Source organism: Phocoena phocoena, chromosome 8 (genome assembly GCF_963924675.1).
Source record: "Phocoena phocoena chromosome 8, mPhoPho1.1, whole genome shotgun sequence".
In the NCBI taxonomy this organism is placed as follows: Eukaryota; Metazoa; Chordata; class Mammalia; order Artiodactyla; family Phocoenidae; genus Phocoena; species Phocoena phocoena.
The window spans coordinates 43134008-43156540 of NC_089226.1; positions in this window are offsets into that span (position 1 = coordinate 43134008).

Here is a 22533-nt window from a genome sequence, read left to right on the forward strand (position 1 = left end):
TGAATTGAAAGTCATATGTTTTCAATGCCAAAAGTATAGAAATCCTAGAGGAAAATGGTTCATTCTGCTTTAGGATGAGGAATGTGGGCAAAGGAGAATTGAGACAAAAACTTTCACATAGTAGTTGACCCTTGACTTGGGTCTTTAGTAAGTAAATGCTTGCTTATAAATAGGTTCCTTACCGCAAACATATAAAAAAGAATACTCTACTTATTTTGCTATCCATTAAAGAAAAGTATATAGTTATATAATTCCCTCAGCTATTTGAACACCTTCCTCAGCATACTAAATAATGTTTTAAAATTTTTAAATGGTCTTTAAAAAAAGCAATAAGACTTTTGTCTCTGATTTTTTTGGTGATATATCACAATGCCCACTTTTTTCCTTTGATGAAAGTCATGATTTCTTTGAGATTTTTCAAATAATCAATTATTTTCACATCAGATATGTTCTCCCTTTTTTTCTCATTAGAACTTGCAACCCAATTCTTGTAAAAAAATTTGTAAGACGTGCTTACAAACATAAGCAGACTTGTTTAATAGTTTAACTTTCTTTTAAAAATATAATTACTTTAACCTTATTCTAATGTCTCTTTATTTAAACGTTCTCCTAAATAGCAAAGATTTGCTCCCAAATCTTCTAAAGCTAAAACATTAGGTTACCATGGGCAGCTGAATTCTTGACCTCTGATGGCTGCTGAAATATTCGATTTACGTCTTCATCTTCAGATTGGAGCACTAGGTTTACCAGCTCCTAAATTAGTTCTGTAAAAAATAAGACTCTACCTTCTTTATCTTCTCAATGAAAGACATCATAGTCTGTCCATTTTGATTTCTTTAAACTCACCCAAGGAAAAGAAACTACTGAAAACACTTTCAATCTAGTTTGACCATCTCTTACATTTCCCATAATTTTGATTCCACCAATTTTGGCATCTCACATTTGCTCTTTGATTTTATCAGTATTCCTGCTCAAATTTCATTACGTTCAACAAAATGTCGGTCTCTTAATTACTTTTACAGAAACTGGTACGTTCTTCCATTCTTTGATAATGTTATATTATACTTCCCCACCAGCCTCTTGAAAACAGAGTGTTCTTATCCTTGATAATTTCTTTCATATTGTGAATGTCTCCCTATTCCAATGGGATTTTTATTATATTTATAATCTACCAGATTCTGCAGCTTTTCAAATATTGATAGTTGCTATTATCATTGCATAAACAAAAATAAAGATAAGTTGCACATCATATTTCATCTTTTTTGCACTTAATGCAAGAAATCCTCTCTATGTCCAGCACTCACATTTTACCAGTCCAGCTCTTCTATGAGAAATGTTCCTATTCATCTGACTTAAATGTCTCTTGTTTAATTGGCTTTCATTTACCTTTTTTTGAATCCTTGGAAACATAAGCAATAGCCCACTAACTGACCTCATCATTCTTTATAAATATTTTTTTGAAATACTGCTTGCTCTTCTCTAGGGTAGCACTTTTCAGTGCATATTATTCCATGGGGCAATGGTTCTGTAAATGCTGGGTAGGGAAAAAACAAAGGTCTGTTGTCACATGAGTTCAGTCACTGCCACAAAACATGCTCCTTTATTGGATGCACATTAATTAAACTATTAGTGGTCCTGTGAAGATTTAGAACAAAGAAACATGTTTAACTTTATTTTACTTGGCACTTCTCAATATTATTTCACTATGAGCTTCATTTTTCATGCAACATCCATGAACACTCTATGAAAAATGCATTGGAAAATGCTAGATCAGTGATCCTTTTTTTTTCTTTCGCTTAGCCTATTTTCCATGATTTATCTTATTAGTTTTAATATGTCAATATATTTTTATAACATTTTTATTGGAATATAATTTCTTTACTGTGGTGTCTTAGTTTCTGCTTTATAACAAAGTGAATCAGTTATACATATATATTTATCCCCATATCTCTTCCCTCTGCATCTCCTGCCATCCCACCCTCCTTATCCCAACCCTCTAGCTGGTCACAAAGCACCGAGCTGATCTCCCTGTGCTATGTGACTGCTTCCCACTAGCTATCTATTTACATTTGGTAGTGTATATATGTCCATATGTATATGGACAATATCAATCTCTCACTTTGTCCCAGCTTACACTTCCCCCTCCCCGTGTCCTCAAGTCCACTCTGTAGTAGGTCTGTGTATTTATTCCTGTCTTGCACCTAGGTTCTTCATGAGCATTTTTAAATTTTTTTCTAGATTTCACATATATGTGTTAGCATACAATATTTGCTTTTCTCTTTCTGACTTAATTCATTCTGTATGAAAGACTCTAGGTCCATCCACCTCACTACAAATAACTCAATTTTGTTTCCCTTTATGGCTGAGTAATATTCCATTGTATATATATGCCACATCTTCTTTATTCATTCATCTCTTGATGGGCCCTTAGGTTGCTTCCAAGTCCTGGCTAGTGTAAATAGAGCTGCAATGTACATTTTGGTACATTACTCTTTTTGAATTATGGTTTCTCAGGGTATATGTCCACTAGTAGGATTGCTGGGTTGTATGGTAGTGCTTTTTTGTTTTCTTAAGGAACCTCCAAACTGTTCTCCATAGTGGCAGTATCAATTTACATTCCCACCAACAGTGTATGAGGGTTCCCTTTTCTCTACACCCTCTCCAGGATTTATTGTTTGTACATTTTTTGATGATGGCCATTCTGACTGGTGTGAGATGAGATTGCATTGTAGTTTTGATTTGCCTTTCTCTAATGATTAATGATGTTAAAGATTCTTTCATGTGTTGGTTGGCAACCTGTATATCTTCTTTGGAGAAATGTCTATTAAGTCTTCAGCCCATTTATGGATTGGGTTGTTTTACTTATTTATTTTTGATATTGAGCTGCATGAGCTGCTTGTAAATTTTGTAGATTAACCCTTTGTCAGTTGCTTCATATGCAAATATTTTCTTCCATTCTGAGGGTTCTCTTTTCATCTTATGTTTAACTTTGCTGTTCAAAAGCCTTTAAATTTCATTAGCTCCCATTTGTTTTCATTTCCATTTCTCTAGGAGGTGGGTCAAAAAGGATCTTGCTGTGATTTATGTCACAGAGAGTTCTGCCTCTGCTTTCCTCTAAGAGTTTGATAGTGTCTGGTTTTACATTTAGGTCTTTAATCCATTTAGGGTTTATTTTTGTGTATGGGGTTAGGGAGTGTTCTAATTTCATTCTTTTAAATGTAGCTGTCCAGATTTCCTGGCACCACTTATTGAAGAGGCTGTCTTTTCTCCATTGTATATTCTTGCCTCCTTTATCACAAATCAGATGACCATATGTGCATGGGTTTATCTCTGGGCTTCCTATCCTGTTCCATTGATCTATATTTCTGTTACTGTGCCAGTACCATACTGTCTTGATTACTGTAGCTTTGTAGTATAGTCTGAAATGAGGGAAACTGATTCCTCCAGCTCTGTTTTTCTTTCTCAAGATTGCTTTGGCTATTCAGGGTCTTTTGTGTTTCCATACAAATTGTGAAATATTTTGCTCTAGTTCTGTGAAAAATGCCAGTGGTTATTTGATAGGTATTGCATTGAATCTGTAGATTGCCTTGGGTAGAATAGTAATTTTCACAATGTTGATTCTTCCAATCCAAGAACATGGTATATCTCTCCAACTATTTGTATCATCTTTAATTTCCTTCATCAGTGTCTTATAGTTTTCTGCATACAGGTCTTTTGTCTCCTTGGGTAGCTTTATTCCTACGTATTTTATTCTTTTTGTTGCAATGGTAAATGGCAATGTTTTCTTAATTTCACTTTCAGATTTTTCATCATTAGTGTATAGGAATGCCAGAGATGTCTGTGCATTAATTTTGTTGTTGTTACTTTACCAAATTCATTGATTAGCTCTAGCAGATTTCTGGTAGCATCTTTAGCATTCTTTATGTATAGTATCATGTGAACTGCAAGTAGTGACAGCTATATTTCTTCTTTTATGATTTGGATTCCTTTTATTTCTTTTTCTTCTCTGATTGCTTGGGTAAAACTTCCAAAACTATGTATGATAGTGGTGAGAGTGGACAGCCTTGTCTTGCTCCTGTTGTTAGTGGAAATGGTTTCAGTTTTTCACCACTGAGTATGATGTTGCCTGTGGGTTTGTCATATATGGCCTTTATTAGGTTGAGGAAAGTTCCGTTTATGCCTACTTTCTGGAGGGTTTTTATCATAAATAAGTGTTGAATTTTGTTGAATGCTTTCTCTGCATCTATTGAGATGATCATATGTTTTTTGTCCTTCAATTTGTTAATATGGTGTATCACATTGATTGATTTGTGTGTATTGAAGAATCCTTACATTCCTGGGATAAAGGCCACTTGGTCATGGTCTATGATCCTTTTAATGTGCTTTTGGATTCTCTTTGCTAGTATTTTGTTAAGGATTTTGCATCTATGTTCATCAGTGATATTGGCCTGTAGTTTTCTTTCTTTGTGACATCTTTGTCTGGCTTTGGTATCAGGGTGATGGTCGCCTCGTAGAATGAGTTTGGGAATGTTCCTCTCTCTGTTATATTTTGGAAGAGCTTGAAAAGGGTAGGTGTTAGGTCTTCTCTAAATGTTTGATAGAATTCACCTGTGAAGCCATCTGGTCCTGGGCTTTTGTTTGTTGAAAGATTTTTAATCACAGTTTCAATTTCAGTACTTGTGATTGGTCTCTTCATCTTTTCTATTTCTTCCTGGTTCAGTCTCAGAAGTTGTGCATTTTTAAGATTTTTTCCGTTTCCTCCAGGTTCTCCATTTTATTGGCATAGAGTTGCTTGTAGTAATCTCTCATGATCCTTTGTATTTCTGCAGTGTCAGATGTTACTTCTTTTTCATTTCGAATTCTATTGAGTTGAGTTTTCTCCCTTTTTTCTTGATGACTCTGTCTAATGGTTTATCAATTTTGTTTATCTTCTCAAAGAACCAGCATTTAGTTTTATTGATCTCTGCTATTGTGTCCTTCATTTCTTTTTCATTTATTTCTGATCTGATATTTATGATTTCTTTCCTTCTGCCAAGTTTGGGGTTTCTTTTTTCTTCTTTCTCTAATTGCTTTAGGTGTAAGTATAGGTTTTTTATTTGAGGTATTTCTTGTTTCTTAAGGTAGGATTGTATTGCTATAAACTTCCTTCTTAGAACTGCTTTTGCTGCATCCCATAGGCTGTATGTCATCGTGCATTCATTTTCATTTGTTTCTAGATATTTTTTGATTTTTTAAGTGACCTCTTGGTTATTAAGTAGTGTATTGTTTAGCCTCCATGTGTTTGTACCTTTTTTCCTGTAATTGATATGTGGTGACATAAAGCTGTGGTCAGAAAAGATAATTGATATGATTTCAATTTTCATAAATTTACCAAGGCTTGATTTGTGATCCAAGATATGGTCTAACTTGGAGAATGTTCCATGAGCACTTGAGAAGAAAGTGTATTCTGTTATTTTTGATGGAATGTCTTATAAATATCAATTAAGTCCTTCATGTTTAATGTATCACTTAAAGCTTATGTTTCCTTATTTATTTTCATTTTGGATGATCTGTCCATTGGTGAAAGTGGGAGTTAAAGTCCCCTATTATGATTGTGTTACTGTCAATTCCCCTTTTATGGCTGTTAGTATTTGCCTTATGCATTGAGGTGCTCCTATGTTGGGTTCATAAATATTTACAATTGTTATACCTTCTTCTTGGATTGATCCCTTGATCATTATGTAGTGTCCTTCTTTGTCTCTTGTAATAGTCTTTGTTTTATAGTCTATTTGTTATGAGAATTGCTACTCCAGCTTTCTTTTGATTTCCCTTTGCATGGAATATCTTTTTTCATTCCCTCTCTTTCAGTCTGTATGTGTCCCTAGTTCTGAAGTGGGTCTCTTGTAGACAACATATACAGTCTTGTTTCTGTATCCATTCAGCCAGTCTATGTCTTTTGGGGGGAGCATTTAATCCATTTACTTTTAAGGTAATTATCGATATATATGTTCCTATTACCATTTTCTTAATTGTTTTGGGTTTGTTATTGTAGATCTTTTCCTTCTCTTGTGTTTCCTGCCTGGGAAGATCCTTTAGCATTTGTTGTAAACTGGTTTGGTGGTGTTTAATTCTCTTAGCTTTTGCTTGTTTGTAAAGGTTTTAATTTCTCCGTCAAATCTGAAAGAGATCCTTGCTGGATACAGTAATCTTGGTTGCAGATTTTTCCCTTTCATCACCTTAAATATGTCCTACCACTCCCTTCTGGATTGCAAAGTTTCTGCTGAAAGATCAGCTGTTAACCTTATGGGGATTCCCTTGTATGTTATTTGTTGTTTTTCCCTTGCTGCTTTTAACATTTTTTCATTGTATTTAATTTTTGATAGTTTGATTAATATGTGTCTTGGTGTGTTTTTCCTTGCATTTATACTCTATGGGACTCTCTGCACTTCCTGGACTTGATTAACTATTTTCTTTTTCATATTAGGTAGTTTTCAATTATAATCCCTTCTAATATTTTCTCACTCCCTTTCTTTTTCTCTTCTTCTTCAGGGACCCCTATATTTTGAATGTTGTTGTGTATAATATTGACCCAGAGGTCTCTGAGACTGTCCTCAATTCTTTTCATTCTTTTTTCTTTTTTCTGTTCTGCAGTAGTTATTTCCACTATATTATCTTCCAGGTCACTTATCCGTTCTTCTGTCTCAGTTATTCTGCTATTGATCCCTTCTAGAGAATTTTTAATTCATTTATTGTGTTGTGCATGATTGTTTATTTGCTCTTTAGTTCTTTTAGGTCCTTGTTAAACATTCCCTGTATTTTCTCCAATCTATTTCCAAGACTTTGGATCATCTTTATTGTCATTATTCTGAATTCTTTTTCAGGTAGACTGCCTATTTCCTCTTCATTTGTTAGGTCTGGTGGGCTTTTGCCTTTCTCCTTCACCTGCTGTGAGTTTTTCTGTCTTCTCATTTTGCTTAACTTACTGTGTTTTGTGTCTCCTTTTTGCTGGCTGCAGGTTTATAATTCCTGTTGTTTTTTGTGTCTGCCCCCAGTGACTCTTGTTTGTTCATTGGGTTGTGTAGACTTCCTGGTGGAAGGAACTAGTGCCTGTGTTCTGGTTGATGAGGCTGTATCTTGTCTTTCTGGTGAGCAGGTTCAGGTCTGGTGGTGTGTTTTGGCGTGTCTGTGACCTTATTATGAGTTTATGTAGCCTCTCTGCTAATGGGTGTGGTTGTGTTCCTGTCTTGCTAGTTTTTTGGCATAAGGTGTCAAGCACTGTAGTTGCTGGTCATTGAATGGCTCTGGGTCTTGGCATTGAGATGGAGATCTCTTTGAGATTTTCACTGCTTGATATTACATGGAGCTGGGAGGTCTCTGGTGGACCAATGCCCTGAACTTGGCTCTTCCACCTCAATGGCACAGCCCTGATGCTTGGCTGGAGCACCAAGAGAATGTCATCCACATGGCTCAGAATAAAGGGGAGAAAAGATAAAAAGAATGAAATAAAAATATAAAGTAAAATAAAATAAATAAAAAGTTTTTGAAATAAAAAACAAAAAATAATTATTAGAAAAAGAATTTTAAAGTAATTTAAGAAAAAATAAAGAAAGAATGAAGAGAGCAACCAAACCAAAAAACAAATTCACCAATGATAAGAAGCACTGAAAACTATATGAAAACAAACAAACAAACATAGATAGAGCCCTAAGACAAATGGTAAAAGCAAAACTATACAGACAAAATCACACAGAGAAGCATACACATACACACTTACAAAAAGAGGGACAGGGGAAAAAAAAAACATATATATATATATATATATATATATATATATATATATATATATATATATATATATATATATATATCATTGCTCCCAAAGTCCACCTCCTCAATTTGGGATGAGTCGTTGTCTATTCAGGTATTCCACAGGTGCAGGATACATCAAATTGAGTGTGGAGATTTAATTCACTGCTCCTGAGGCTGCTGGGAGAGATTTCCCTTTCTCTTCTTTGTTCATACAGCTCCTGGGATTCATTTTTGGATTTGGCCCTGCCTCTGCGTGTAGGTCGCCTGAGGGCATCTATTTTTCACTCAGGACGGGGTTGAAGGGGGGCTGATTTGGGCGTTCTGGCTCACTCAGGCAGGGGGTAGGGAGGGGTAGGGATTCAGAGCAAGCCTGCAGCTGCAGAGGCCAGTGTGACACTTCACCAGCTTGAGGCACGTCATGTGTTCTCCCGGGGAAGTTGTCCCTGGATCACGGGACCCTGGCAGTGGCAGGTTGCACAGGGTCCCGGGAGGGGAGGTGTGGATAGTGACCTGTGCTCACACACAGGCTTTTTGGTGGTGGCAGCAGCAGCCTTAGCATCTCATGCCCGTCTCTGAGGTCCACGCTGATAGCCGCGGCTTGCACCCGTCTCTGGAACTCCTTTAAGCGGCACTCTTAATCCCCTCTCCTCACACACCAGGAAACAAGGAGGCAAGAAAAAGTCTCTTGCCTCTTCAGCAGTTCCAGACATTTTCCTGGACTCCCTCCCAGCTAGCCATGGTGCACTAGCTCCCTTCAGGCTTTGTTCATGCAGTCAAACCCAGTCCTCTCTCTTGGATCCGACCGAAGTCAGAGCCTCAGCTCCCAGCCTCCACCTGCCCCGGCGGGTGAGCAGACAAGCCTCTCGGGCTGGTGAGTGCTGGTTTGCACTGATCCTCTGTGTGGGAATCTCTCCACTTTGCTCTCTGCATTCCTGTTGCTGTGCTGTCTTCCATGGCTCTGAAGCTTCCCCTGACCACCACCCACAGTCTCTGCCTGAGAAGGGGCTTCCAAGTGTGTGGAAACATTTTCTCCTTCACAGCTCCCTCTCACTGGCTCATGTCCCATCCCTATTCTTTTGTCTTTGTTTTTTTTCTCTTTTCTTTTGCCATACCCATGTGCATGGGGAGTTTCTTGCCTTTTGGGAGGTCTGATGTCTTCTGCCAGCATTCAGTAGGTGTGCCGTAGGAGTTGTTCCACATGTAGATGTATTTCTGATGTATTTGTGGGGAGGAAGGTGATCTCCACATCTTACTCTTCCACCATCTTGAAGCTCAACCAATATACTTATTTTTGAAGAGTTATGTTATGATTGTACACTATATTCTAGTAAGTGTCAGGTGAATATTAAATAGAATGGAAAAGTATTTTCAGGCTTTTGCAGAACATGGAGATTTTGATATATATTTTGGCATCATCTTTATTTCTTTTTTTATATTATAGGAAAATGCCACTGCATGGATGTCAATATCAAATTATAATCTACATTGTCCTCTATGTTTTTCCTTTTTGTTCTTTAGCCTTTTCAGTTAAAAATGAATACTTTCCTTCTTTAAACTTCTCATTGTTATATAACATAAAATGACATTAAATCCAATTAAGCTGGAACAATCCTCTTTCTTTCACTACATATTTGTCAGAGTGTTGAATATTTCTGTAAGGGTACAAAGGTTAGTACTTCTGTTTTTATTTTTAACATCAAGAGAAAAAGATGAAGAATTAAGTGAGTTGGGCCAAGGCAAATCTTTGAAGTCCTGAGACATCAGGTGGTACTTAATCCATGAATCATGCTACCTCCCAGCAGGTAACAAGCAGCTATTCCAATGCAGGTCAAAAATGAAAATTGTAAATTAAAGGAAAGAATAAAGAATCAGTGAAGTATTTGACAGTTTGATATGACCTATACTCTGAGTACAAAATATCAATAAAAATCATAGCAAAACAGTTGTTGGTTTCATTTTGATGATGTTCTATTCCCATATGAATCAAAACAGATATCTGAAACAATGAAAATCACACCCAAAGAAGTGTTTTCAGATATGAAAATGGTCACATTTACCACCTTAAAGTTTCAGGTAACTAGGACCTGGAGAGGTTTATACCACCCAGTAACTAAGCTCAAAAAGTATGGATTGGGGCTTGAAAACTCACAATGGTACTCCCCCTGTGCACTGAACTTATTTAATTAGGTTGGTTTTTTATGTGCATTATCATATAAAATTATAGCTTGGACTTTTACTCAGAACTTTCCAGTATATACCTCGTACTACTATCTGTGTTATCTTTCTAAATTTAGATCTGATAATGACACTTCTTTTCCAAAAATTAACTTGTAGTAAAAACCCTATTGAGTATGGGATAGGTCCACTTTATTTATAATAGCATTCCATGCCTTTCTCAGCCTGGCACAAATCTTCATTATCCTGTTTACCACAGCATCCTCAGTGCCCCACTAGTGGGCCACACACACCTTGTGGTCTCTGTAGGTTGTGCAGTGTACTGACATTCACATAGGCTACAGGTAAGTGCTCCCCCTGCAGTTGAGGAATGTGATATTCCTTCTCTTTACTCACTGTACCCTTCCTTATCTTACTGTGAATTTTACATTAAATTTTCTTTTTTTCTAATACTATGGTTTTCTCTTACACCATTGCCAATTTTCAGGTACTCTTTCTTTTACCTAAGATGACTTTTCTACTGTTTAATCTATAAACTCAGAGACATTCTTCAGGACCCAGATAAAACATCACCTATTCTCTGAAACCTAAACTACTATGACTCAAAATTTATAACTGCTTACTAAGAATTCTATGTATTTTAATTTATTGCACTATGTGGCTTTTTTACACCTCTCTTTTCTTATGGGTTTATTCACTTGCCTCTACTACTGCATTAGTTTCCTACTATTGTTATAACAAATTGTCACCAATGTGGTGGCTTAAATCTACACAAATTTATTCTATTATAGCTCTAGAGGTTAAAAGTCTGAAACAGGTGCTACTGGGTTAAAATCAAGGTGTCAAAAATGGCAATCAAAGATGGCAATGCGAGGGGTGGGATAGGGAGGATGGGAGGGAGACACAGGAGGGAGGAGATATGGGGATGTATGTGTATGTGTAGCTGATTCACTTTGTTATATAGCAGAAACTAACACACCACTGTAAAGCAATTATACTCCAATAAAGATGTTAAAAAAAAGAAAAAGGCAATGTTGTCTTTCACTGGTCCCTGAATTTGCCATAGTCATTCCTGAGCTCAAGATTCCTGAAATGCATTTCCCCTCTTTTCCATCTTTTCAACTTTTGCTTATTTTTCTAAATGCATCTGTAGGTATTTCTATTACACAAAGCCTTTTCCAAATAGTGCTGTCCCATTTGGTCTGCTTCATTGATAGAACTGGATACTTATCGTTTTGGTATCATTTACCTCAAAGTTTCCCAGTCTCCTGGATATTAGAATTCTTGAGTGTGAATTAAATACAGAGATTATCAGATATTTCTCCCATAAATTCTAGTTCAACACTACTGAGCTGGGGCTTAGGAGTATGTATTGAAGTGTTCACAGATAATTTCTTTCTCTGGGGAATTTAAGCAAATACTCTGCCTTTCACTGACAATTTGTTATATTAACAAAATTAATAGCAGGATGAGCCATTAGAGTCACATAACCCAACCATTCTTCATGGGCTGAAATCTCCTGTAAACATTTCTACTACATATCCATCCATTTTATGCTCCTGAAGAAATCTTCCACCTTTTACGGTTTGAGAGCAAATTGTTTTTCATATGAAACTCAAATCCATTTTATTAATAGTTTTCATTTATTCCCTTACTTTGAACTTTGGGGATATGGAGACCAAGTTAGATCTTTCTTTTAAAGGACAGCCACTCAATTATGAGATAGAGGCTATTATTCCCACTTGACTCCATTATTTTCTAAAATTCAAATCTTCTATTCCATTGACCTTCTGCAAAAGCCAAGATTTCACTCTCCTAACTACCAACGCCTTGACCTGGAGGTCCAATATCATAGCAACTATCCACATGCGCACACTGAGGAAATAAAATGTGATGAGTGTTACTATAGGATTGAATTTATAATTTAACTTAAACATGTTTATATAGCTACATATAGCTAAACATAAAGTCTAAGTTCAGACATGGAGAGACTTCTCTAGGAAATATTTACCTAACTTCATGAAAGAGTGAGTAAAACTGAAGTTTCACAAATATATGATTCAATCACATGTGAAAAATAAAAGCTTATGGTTGCAATGGGAAGAAAGGTAAATTACATTTGCAAAAGGTCAAAGATGTGTATTTACAAGATTTTTCCTTAGATAATATGTATGATTCATTGGAAAGTAGTTTGGGCAAACTTACATAGTTGGTGATAATGTTTGGTTTATTTTGGTTAGGTGTTTATGCCATTGAAAGTAAGTTCAATTCTATTTTAGAGGCAATAGAGGATCACTGGAACTTTTGAAGAAAGAAAAATAAATCTCAGGGGGATATGTGGGTGAGGCATGAAGACTGTCTTCTACTTAGAATCATTATCAATAAATTATTTTCTAAAAAGAATAATACTAAGGTACTAGAATTTTTGAAGAAAGGGTGAATATTCTTTCTTCATTTCAATGACACCTATTAAGTTTAACTTTGTTTTTTTTTTTGATCATGGAAGGATCTTAATATTTAATATGTTCATAATTAAATTATGGTCCTGCACAATTCAGATAGTATAGGTATTTTGATATAGCAACAGCTTACAATTTTTCATTGCCTATCCAGAAAGAAATAACTTTTAAACTAAAATTTAAATAAAGAATTGCCATTTGGATGTTTAAGAAAATACATGGAATGTATCTGATTCTTTACAATATCTAGGTAGTTTAGTCTAGAAGGTATTACAGCCAAACAAAGCTTCTTATAAGTCTAGCTGTGTAACTTTCAGCCTCAAATTTTTTCCTGTGTTTCCTTCAGATCTCAATTCTAAAGTCACCTATTCAGTGAGACTTCCTGGGTGCCTGGTATGAAATGGCATCCACGTTTTAATATTTCATATTATCTCCTTGATACATATGGGTATGAATTGATATGACTCCATCTGTTTACTATTTTATAATGGTAAACTATCTCACATAATTCTCAACGTCATTTTCATTATCAGCTGCATATTAAAGAAAAGGAAACTGAGGCTAAGGAAATTTTAATTGACTGGCTGAATTCAGAGTTTGTAAGTGCAGAGTCAGATCAGTAGTTTTTTCACTCTGCTATGTTATCCTTTTATAAGGACAGGCATTTAATCCTAAGTCTTAATAATGTCTTTTAAATGTTTTTCAATTATTTAGCTTTTGTATTTTCAATCTGAAACAGGCATGCAGGGATAATAGTTTAAAATATTGACCAGACCTATATTTTCATGATTGGTTCCCTACTGTTAACTGTATCTTCTATGACCTATGCTTATAATTAAAAACAAAACAAAACAAAAAAACCACCAAAATCTATAGGCCTATATTCTAGCTCAATGGATTCATTCTTGCTGAAACTTTTTAAATTATTTTGTGACTTTTTCATGTCATTATTATGTGAATTTTTCATGTCATTTACCATTTTGAATTTCTGTTGACTCAAAAGTAAAAACTTGGATTAAATTATCTCTAAGGACTCTCATCCTCAAATTTTCTAACAATCTTATAATGGTTCTTATAATGACTTATAAAATCACTGATAAAAGTGGTTCTTGTAATGAATGAATGACCAATTGCCAATTGGGTAAAGCAATGCTATCCCTTTTATTACCTCTGTTGTCTACTCTGCTGGCTACCCTTACTCTATTTATAACCTGAATATAAATACTTTACTAGAGGACCCAGAAAATTGGTTAAATAACCACTCTAAATAAAATTAATGAAATTCTATAAGACTTCTACCAAGGTATCTGAAATGCAAGGTAAGAGCCAAAAGGGAGTTAAAAGTCCATTATGAGACGTCAGAAAAAGAAGGAGAATTTGTTTTATAGAGACATTCTGAAGTAGTTGATACCCAATTAATTTAACTTCAGGAAACCTACAATTTAGTCCAGATTTTGACACATAATGGCTAGACAATCCTGAGTGAATAAATAAAGTTCTCCAAAGCTCAGTATCTTATTGGATCAAAAGAAATCAATAACTTGTCCTTCACCATATCCTCTGGTAGCTTTCCAGGAACTGGATCAGGAGCAGTGCAGGGGGAAAGTAAAATAAATGTACAAAAATAACTAAAACCCAAGATCAAATGAGAGCATCTCAGATAAGGTGCTGTCAAGGTTCAGAAAAAGAATTCTTTCCTACAAGGTGGGTGAGCCAATTGGTAGAGTATCATTCTGAGTACATATAAATGAATAGAATGGTGACAATTTCTAATTGGCTTTCTTAAATATTGTGTAATAACTTATTTTTCAAAATAAAGTGTTTATATTGTTTGTTCATCTCATAAAACTAATGCATGACCGTTATGGAAATAATAATGTCCACTCTTTATTCAACATTAATTATGCACCAGCAACAAATAGTGCTTGGTGTCTCTTAATATCACCTCATTTGATTTGCACCATCTTTACATTAGATGGAAATTATTACTAACCATTTTGGAGACGAGAAACTGAGAATCAGAAAAGTTTACAATGAACCCAAGATCATGGAGCTAAGACGGGAGCAAAAGAGTTCAAATCCAGATGTGTCTAATTCCACAATTTCTACTCCTAAATATAAGGCTTTACAGAAAATACAGGTAAAACATATATGTAAACATTTGTAGTACCACTCACCGTGGAATTAACAGTGCTAATGTTTGTTAAGTTATATACACTATACACACACACACACACACAAGTACATTTATGCAGTGTTCAACGTGAAAACTTCAGATGACGCTAAAGTTCTAAGATGAAAAGTGAAAGTGCCCAACTTGACACTATCTTTATTTTTCTCTCATGTAATAACCACTATGAACATATTCTTATATAGACCTTCATAAATTTGAATAGATATATATCTGAAACTCATTTTAAATCAACTCCCCAGAGTTTAACGTCTGTCATTATTATATATTTAGCTTAACTACATAAAAATAGAAAAATCCTATGACATTCTACATAATGCAATATCTTCACATAATTTTCAATTCAATTTTTGAAGGGTGCATTTGATTAATTGACAAATCTACGTATGAATGCTTGACATCATAATAATAGCAATGTTAAAACAAGCTATCGTTGATTTAATACCAGATATTTTAGACATGTACATGTAATTTTAATATTCATGGTATCTGTTCATGTTAGTTTTATTTCCACTGTACATTTGAGAAGACGGAAACTTAGGACAATTGAGTAACTCACTCTATGTTTCATAACCAGTCATAAAGGGGAATTGATCTAGAATCTGTGACTATAAAGTCAGTTCTCTATTCACTGTAATGACTTCACTCTGCTGCTTTCTGTGGTTTGAGACATTTCCTTTCCAGCACAGAGTTTAACTTTGCATAAACATACCCATCTTGGTCAAATTTGCTAAGTAATTATCAAATTTTACTTTTCTTTGTACTATGTGGCTATAAAATCTGGTTTTCTAAGCGGTTGCCAAAATTCAGTGAATGGAACATTCCAAAGAACGATATAGATTTTTTGTTTCAGATAAACTCAGCAAGGCAAAATTATCTACCACAAAGGGAACTTGCAAGTTGTACTTTTGTTCTATATCTTTCCAAGACATTGGAAAAGGCATTAGTCTCAGTTCAATATACCTTTGTAGGCTTCCTGTTATTTCAATCATATCCATGAAGTGGAACATTTAAAATCTTTCTGTAAAAGCTTAGGCAAGTGAGGCAAAGCAGAAAAATAAATGCTTGTATTTGCTTTAAACTTCTTTTTCTTATTGGACTATAGGGAGAGTCAGTTGGGATGATTTCTATCAGAATTTGCTGCTTCCATGGTTTAAATCCAAGAGTAAAGATTGGATGGATTATAAATGTATAATAAATGGTATGGTATTCCTAGCGATTGTATCAAAACCATTAAGCTGTATATTTGTCATGATATTAATTAACTTAGAAGGTATATTAGCCCTGTTTTCTTTCTTCTCTTCCTCTTTCCCTCCACCTCTTCTTTCTCTCTCTCTCTTTTTTTTTTTTTTTTTTTGCAATACGTGGGACTCTCACTGTTGTGGCCTCTCCCATTGCGGAACATAGGCTCCGGACACACAGGCTCAGCGGCCATGGCTTATGGGCCTAGCTGCTCCGCAGCATGTAGGATCTTCCCGGACCAGGGCACGAACCGGTGTCCCCTGCATCCGCAGGCGGACTCTCAACCACTGCACCACCAGGGAAGTCCTCTCTTTTTTTCTTTTCCATCATAGCAAAATGTCTCTGGGGGCTCAAGATATAATTCAGAGAAGACACCAAATAAAGACAGAACAAATCTGAAAGAATGGTGGAAAGAAGCCCAGTCTTTCCTTGAGAGTACTGGGTTAGACACTCTGCCCAGTTGACCACCACTATAGCACTGACATCATAGCAACTTTATCTGTGAATCCATCTCCCCACTGTCCCCTGCCACCTTCTCTCTTTTTCTATCAGCTTGGTGTTCTGGTCTCTGCTTATCTACCTTCCTCCCTTTCACTCTCTGGGATCTAAGTTACTGAAAGTTAGTAGGGGACGTGTATAAGAAATATACAAATGTTAAATGATTTGCCTGTGATTCAGCACAAGGGAAACATGCAGTGTATTTATGTGGACTTCAAGAAGTCAACCTAAAGTAGTAGATAAGAGTATAAACTTTGGGACCAGAAAGAACAGACCTTGAATTTTGCTGTGACTACTAATTAGCTATATCAACTTGCTCTTAAACGTTTGGACCTCAAAATAGCGATCATATAATACCTTATAGAGTTGATATCATAACTAGAGTTTAAATGGGAAGATATATATAGTGTTAAGTATATTGACTTTTACATAGTAAATGCTCCATAAAAGATGGAGTATAAGATGAGTGATATTTTTCCAGAGAGGCCTTGTCTGCTAATAAGGCAAACATTGATGGTCAATGAAAGCCTGGCACGTCTTTCCTTTAAGCACTTTCTAGGAAACTAGAACTATTGGAAGATCTGTCATTTCAGTCTAGATCTGAGCCTCTTCTTCTACTTAGTAGAGAATCTAGATCCCACTGTACGTCACTGATCACAAGATCCTATAGTTCAGGGACACTTGAGGATGTCAGGGGCCTGAAGACAATAAGGCTTTCTTATCCCAATTCACTAGCTGAATCACACACACAAATTGAAATGCATAGTCAATTGCCTCACTCACTTTACTCACCTGATCAATAGGTGAGAGAGGGAACACAGTTTTGCACAGATCTCTTATTTGCTTTTACCTTCTGTTAGCCCTTGCAGTGGTCCCCAACCTTTTTGGCACCAAGGGCCAGTTTTGTAGAAGACAATTTTTCTCTGATGGGATGTGGGGGGCGGGCATCGTTCAGGCAGTAATGCGAATATTGGGGAGCGATAGGGAGTGGCAGATGAAGTTTCACGCACTCACCTGCTACTCATCTCCTGTTGTGCGGCCCGGTTCCTGACAGGCCATGGATTTGAGGATCCCTGAGCCCTTGTATGATCTCACTCGATGACAAGCACAATAAAAACTCTTCTTTACAATCTAAGTGTCCATCATCAGATGAATGGATAAAGAAGAAGTGGCACATATATACAATGGAATATTACTCAGCCATAAAAAGAAACGAAATTGAGCTATTTGTAATGAGGTGGATAGACCTAGAGTCTGTCATACAGAGTGAAGTAAGTCAGAAAGAGAAAGACAAATACCATATGCTAACACATATATATGGAACCTAAGGAAAAAAAAAAAAAGGTCATGAAGAACCTAGGGGTAAGAAAGGAATAAAGACACAGACCTACTAGAGAAAGGACTTGAGGATATGGGGAGGGGGAAGGGTAAGCTGCGACAAAGCGAGAGAGAGGCATGGACATATATGCACTACAAAATGTAAGGTAGTTAGCTAGTGGGAAGCAGCTGCATAGCACAGGGAGATAGGCTCAGTGCTTTGTGACCACCTGGAGGGGTGGAATAGGGTGGGTGGGAGGGAAGGAGATGCAAGAGGGAAGAGATATGGGAACATATGTGTATGTATAACTGATTCACTTTGTTATAAAGCAGAAACTGACACACCACTGTAAAGCAATTATACTCCAATAAAAATGTAAAACAAACAAACAGAAAAAAAAAAAAAAACCAACTCTTCTTTCCTTTAGCTTCCAACCAGTTCTGGCACATAAAATACTTTTAGAAGATTTTCTTTTAAAGTGGTCACCAACATCTCCACCTGCAACACTCCCTGCCCTCCTGCCCTCTCCCTCTGGCAATAGCAGTGAAGTACATAGTCTTTGTCTTCATACATCACAGCCTCAAGCTCTGAAGACTTTTTTTGTGAGCTCTCTTCACCTCCTTTTTCTACCTGAGTTATTGACATTGAAGTGCCAAGTACACTTTATTGTCTTTTTATTCCCTTGACTGGGGTTTCTTAGGCTGTATTTACAGTTGTTCATTTGTTTTCCTCCAGAGAATCTACTCCTTAATTTCCTCCAGAGGATCTACTCCTTAATTCACCACCCCCACCCCACTCAGTTGACAGAAGTAGGCTCCATCTACTTGAAATATTTGTTGTTTTCTTTCTCCTTAGGCCAGCTTCATGGAATCATCCAGTTGAGAATACAAGTTCATGCTTAAGTGTCATCTCTTCTTCCTGAGGACAATCTGCCTTCAGTTGTACAGGGAGATGTCTGCTTTTCCAAGAATCTCAGAATTCCACTTCAACTGTGTATGATCTGTTCTCATTAAAAACCTAAAATCTAGAGAAATTTTGCTTTTTTCTAGGTACATTGCCACTTATAGAAAAGATATTGCATCATTTGTGTATACACGGGTCCTGTGATAGTTTTCAAGTTTTTATGGGGAGTCAGATGGTATCCTATTCATGTTTTTATACCTATAGTATTGAACATATTTCTTGAACAGAGTAAGAAATAAACATTTTCTTTTGTTTTAAGGAAATACCTGTAGTCTGTGAGAAGATACCAAAATTGGCAAGCTAGAGAATTAAGTAGAGGTCTTCACCATTGACTATTATTTCTCAAAAAAAAAAAAAAAAGATTTTTGATTGAGATAAAGTTTCACTCTATTTTTATATTTCCAAAATAAGTTATACTATGTTTTTTGAGTTATTTTCACTTTAGATATATTCAACTTCTATGTACTAGAGAAGCCTTTGTTATCTTGTCTTATTATAGTCTTATGACTATCTCAAGTTTGAAAGAAGTTTGAAAACTGGAATTACAGAGCAATAAATGTTTCTTTTCTATTTTCATTGAATAATGCAATGACTCTCAAATTCTGTACTATCAGAGTGTGTCATTGAAAATATTCCCTCTCTATACACAACAGGCTACAAACTTAAATAGATATCAGATTCCAAAATGGGACCCAGTATGGCCATCTGCTGAGTGACACTGAGTGATATATAGCCTTTCTGAGTTTGTTTTAGCACATGTAAAATGGTGGGTGATAATAATATCCCCCCCACACCAAGTACACAGGATTGTCATGAAGATAAAATATTACAAAAGAAAGTAGTTTCTAAACTTTGAAACTCCTTTTAAGAGTAAGACATCATTATAAATTTTGGCTTATAAAACAATACAACACCTAAACTTTTAGGATTCAATTTAAATGCAAAGAGTAAGCTCTAATTATCTGCCTAGTTGTTACTTAGTCTGTTGAAAGTGATATAAGACCAGAAGTTTTATACCCTTTGAGAAAAATTCCTAAATGAAATCTCTATGTTCTAATGGGAACTTTGCTTTAGGATTATTAGCTCACAGTATGAATTTCTTGTAATTTTTGACATATTTTAGAATCTATAACTATCAGATTTTGAAAAAGTTAAATTAGGATTGCAAATTAAGCATTACAACTCAACTGGATCTCAAAAATCACAGTGGTCTGAGCAAAGTAATGCTTTTGAACCTGCAGAGAATTGAAGCTGCAAGTTTGGAGTTTTTTCCAGAGTTAAGAAATGTGATTCCTGGTTCTTCAGTTAGTGAATCTGATTAATTTATAGAGCATAATATGCTTAGCAAGGATTTTATTCATTTATCATGGGAAATAGGAGGGAAACTATTTCATGTAGTAGAAAGAGGAGTGGATTTTTCCTTAAAGACCTTGAATTTGAGTCTTAGCTCAACTACACATTAGTTGTGGGATCCACCTCTAGGCAAATTACTTTTGCCTATAGGTTTCTATTTCCTCAATTATTGAATTGTTTTTGAGAATCAAATGAAATGGCATTCGTTAAGTCCATGTATGCATTTATTTATATATATATAATTTAGCTTTCAAAGATATAAGCAGAGTAATATTTCCCATTTAAGAAGAGAATACAGAAGCCATGGAATATAGGTATGTATAAGAAAACATGTTGTATCCAAAGAATCACAACCTGATCTATGTTTGAGGAATGTTACAGAAAAGACAGGGAATTACTGAAGAAGAAACTAGATAGGAAGACAGAAGCCTGATTATGGAGGACTTTGTAAACAATGCTAAAGGGGGTTGGATTTTATTATTTATGTGATAGGGAGGATTTGAAAGGTTTTGCATAGGAAATCAGAATGGTGTACATCATGCATCGTGTATCATGACCTAGAAAGAGACACTAGTGATGTGGTCTCTATCTATCATTTCAAAATACTCTGTTCCACTCTTCCACCTTGTTCAACATGGTCATTTTCATGGTCTCTGAATATGGTCAAGCCCTTTCCTAACTGCTAGCACATGTTATTGCTGTTCCCTCTGCTAGGAATCTTCTGATCATGCCAAGCTCAGCAAAATGATGTCACTTCCTTAGAGACAGCTTCTCTGACACAGTTTCTAATGTGCTCCCCCTAACTTACTCTGTCTAAGGACTCTATCACATTAAGGTTAGATTTGTGGAGAACAAGACTAAAGACAGGGAGGAAATTTATGAAGATGACTTTATAGTTCATGTGAGAAATAATGAGTCTTGGGTTAGGAGCAAGCTAATCAACTTCTTTCTTGGTCACCCCCCTATAATATCTGAGCTATTTTCTAACAGTGTCCTACCTGATGAGAAAATGAGTCAAATTCAACTCATATATTTGGCACAATGATAAATGCTGCTCTAAACACTGCTCTCTATCTGTAACAAAGTCATGACAAGCAGCCCGTTCCTTTGGTCTTGGGCATGACATCATACTACTGTTGTTATGTGCTGGCTTTCAGACTTTCAGAAGAACTATTGGTCTTAAGTGGGCTTCATGCATTACACAAAAAAAGTAGACGATGTGCTGTGCATCTTAAATGACATCAGTTAGGCATGAAATGAATTAATGTTAAGTAACAGCCTACTGCAACTGTTACTAGGGGTAGACCCATGACTGATATTTATAGGTCCTGGTGCAATAATATAAATGGAGGCAACACAACCTGTGTTCAAATATTAAAAAGTTATAAATCAAGCTAACAACTTATTAAATAAAATATATTCTATTCTATACCTTGAAATGTATAACTTAATATTGTAATTTTTAAACTAATGCTATGATTTTTACATATTACATCTCATCAAATGGTAAATATGATTGAAATTAATAGTTTCAATATATGTCTGGTGTTCTGTTGACAAGAATTGCTGAAGAAGAAACTAGACAGGAAGACAGAAGCCTGATTTTAATGTGTAATGAAACATATGTAATTCAAAAGATATGTCTAGCTCAAAAATCATTTTCTTGCCCTCAATACAATTTCACACAACTATCACATAAATATGTAAGAATCTACTTCATTATTGCTCTCTGAAAATCTTTATTAAGTTGCTTATTTTTTTATTCCTTTTATCTAAAAACTTCCATTGTTCAAATCCTCCCTTCACTCAGCAGACTTTCTTCATATCAGCAGTAATGTTATCATATGCTTTCAAACTATTTGGACATATATGCCTTTCCTTTCAAAGATATAGAGTAAGGGTGGGCTTCCCTGGTGGCGCAGTAGTTGAGAATCCGCCTGCCGATGCAGCGAACATGGGTTTGTGTCCTGGTTCAGGAAGAGCCCACATGCCATGGAGAGGTTGGGCCTGTGAGCCATGGCGGCTGAGCCTGCATGTCCAGAGCCTGTGCTCCACAACGGGAGAGGCCACAACAGTGTGAGGCCCGTGTACCACAAAAAAAAAAAAAAAAAAAAAAAAGATACAGAGTAAGGGTTTGATAAAAATGTTTTCCTGAAGTCTAGATGCTGTTGAGTATGAGAATAGATATTTTGGCTTATGAGATATGTTGTGCCAGAACTGAGCACAAGATCCTGAATTCCTGAGACACCCATGTGTTTTTTAGTAATGTTATTTACATTTATTTGTGAAGTCTAGTGCTATCTAAAATGTAGAGCTCAAAGCCAAGGATAAACAGTGAGGTCCTACTGTATAACATGTAACTATATTCAGTATACTGTGATAAACCATATGGGAAAGAATAAGAAAAAGAATGTGTATATATGTATAACTGAATCACTATGTTGTACAGCAGAAATGAACACAACATTGTAAATCAACTACTCCAATAAAATAAATTTTAAAAAGAAAAATAAAATATTTTAAAACTAACACAAAAGATAAAATGA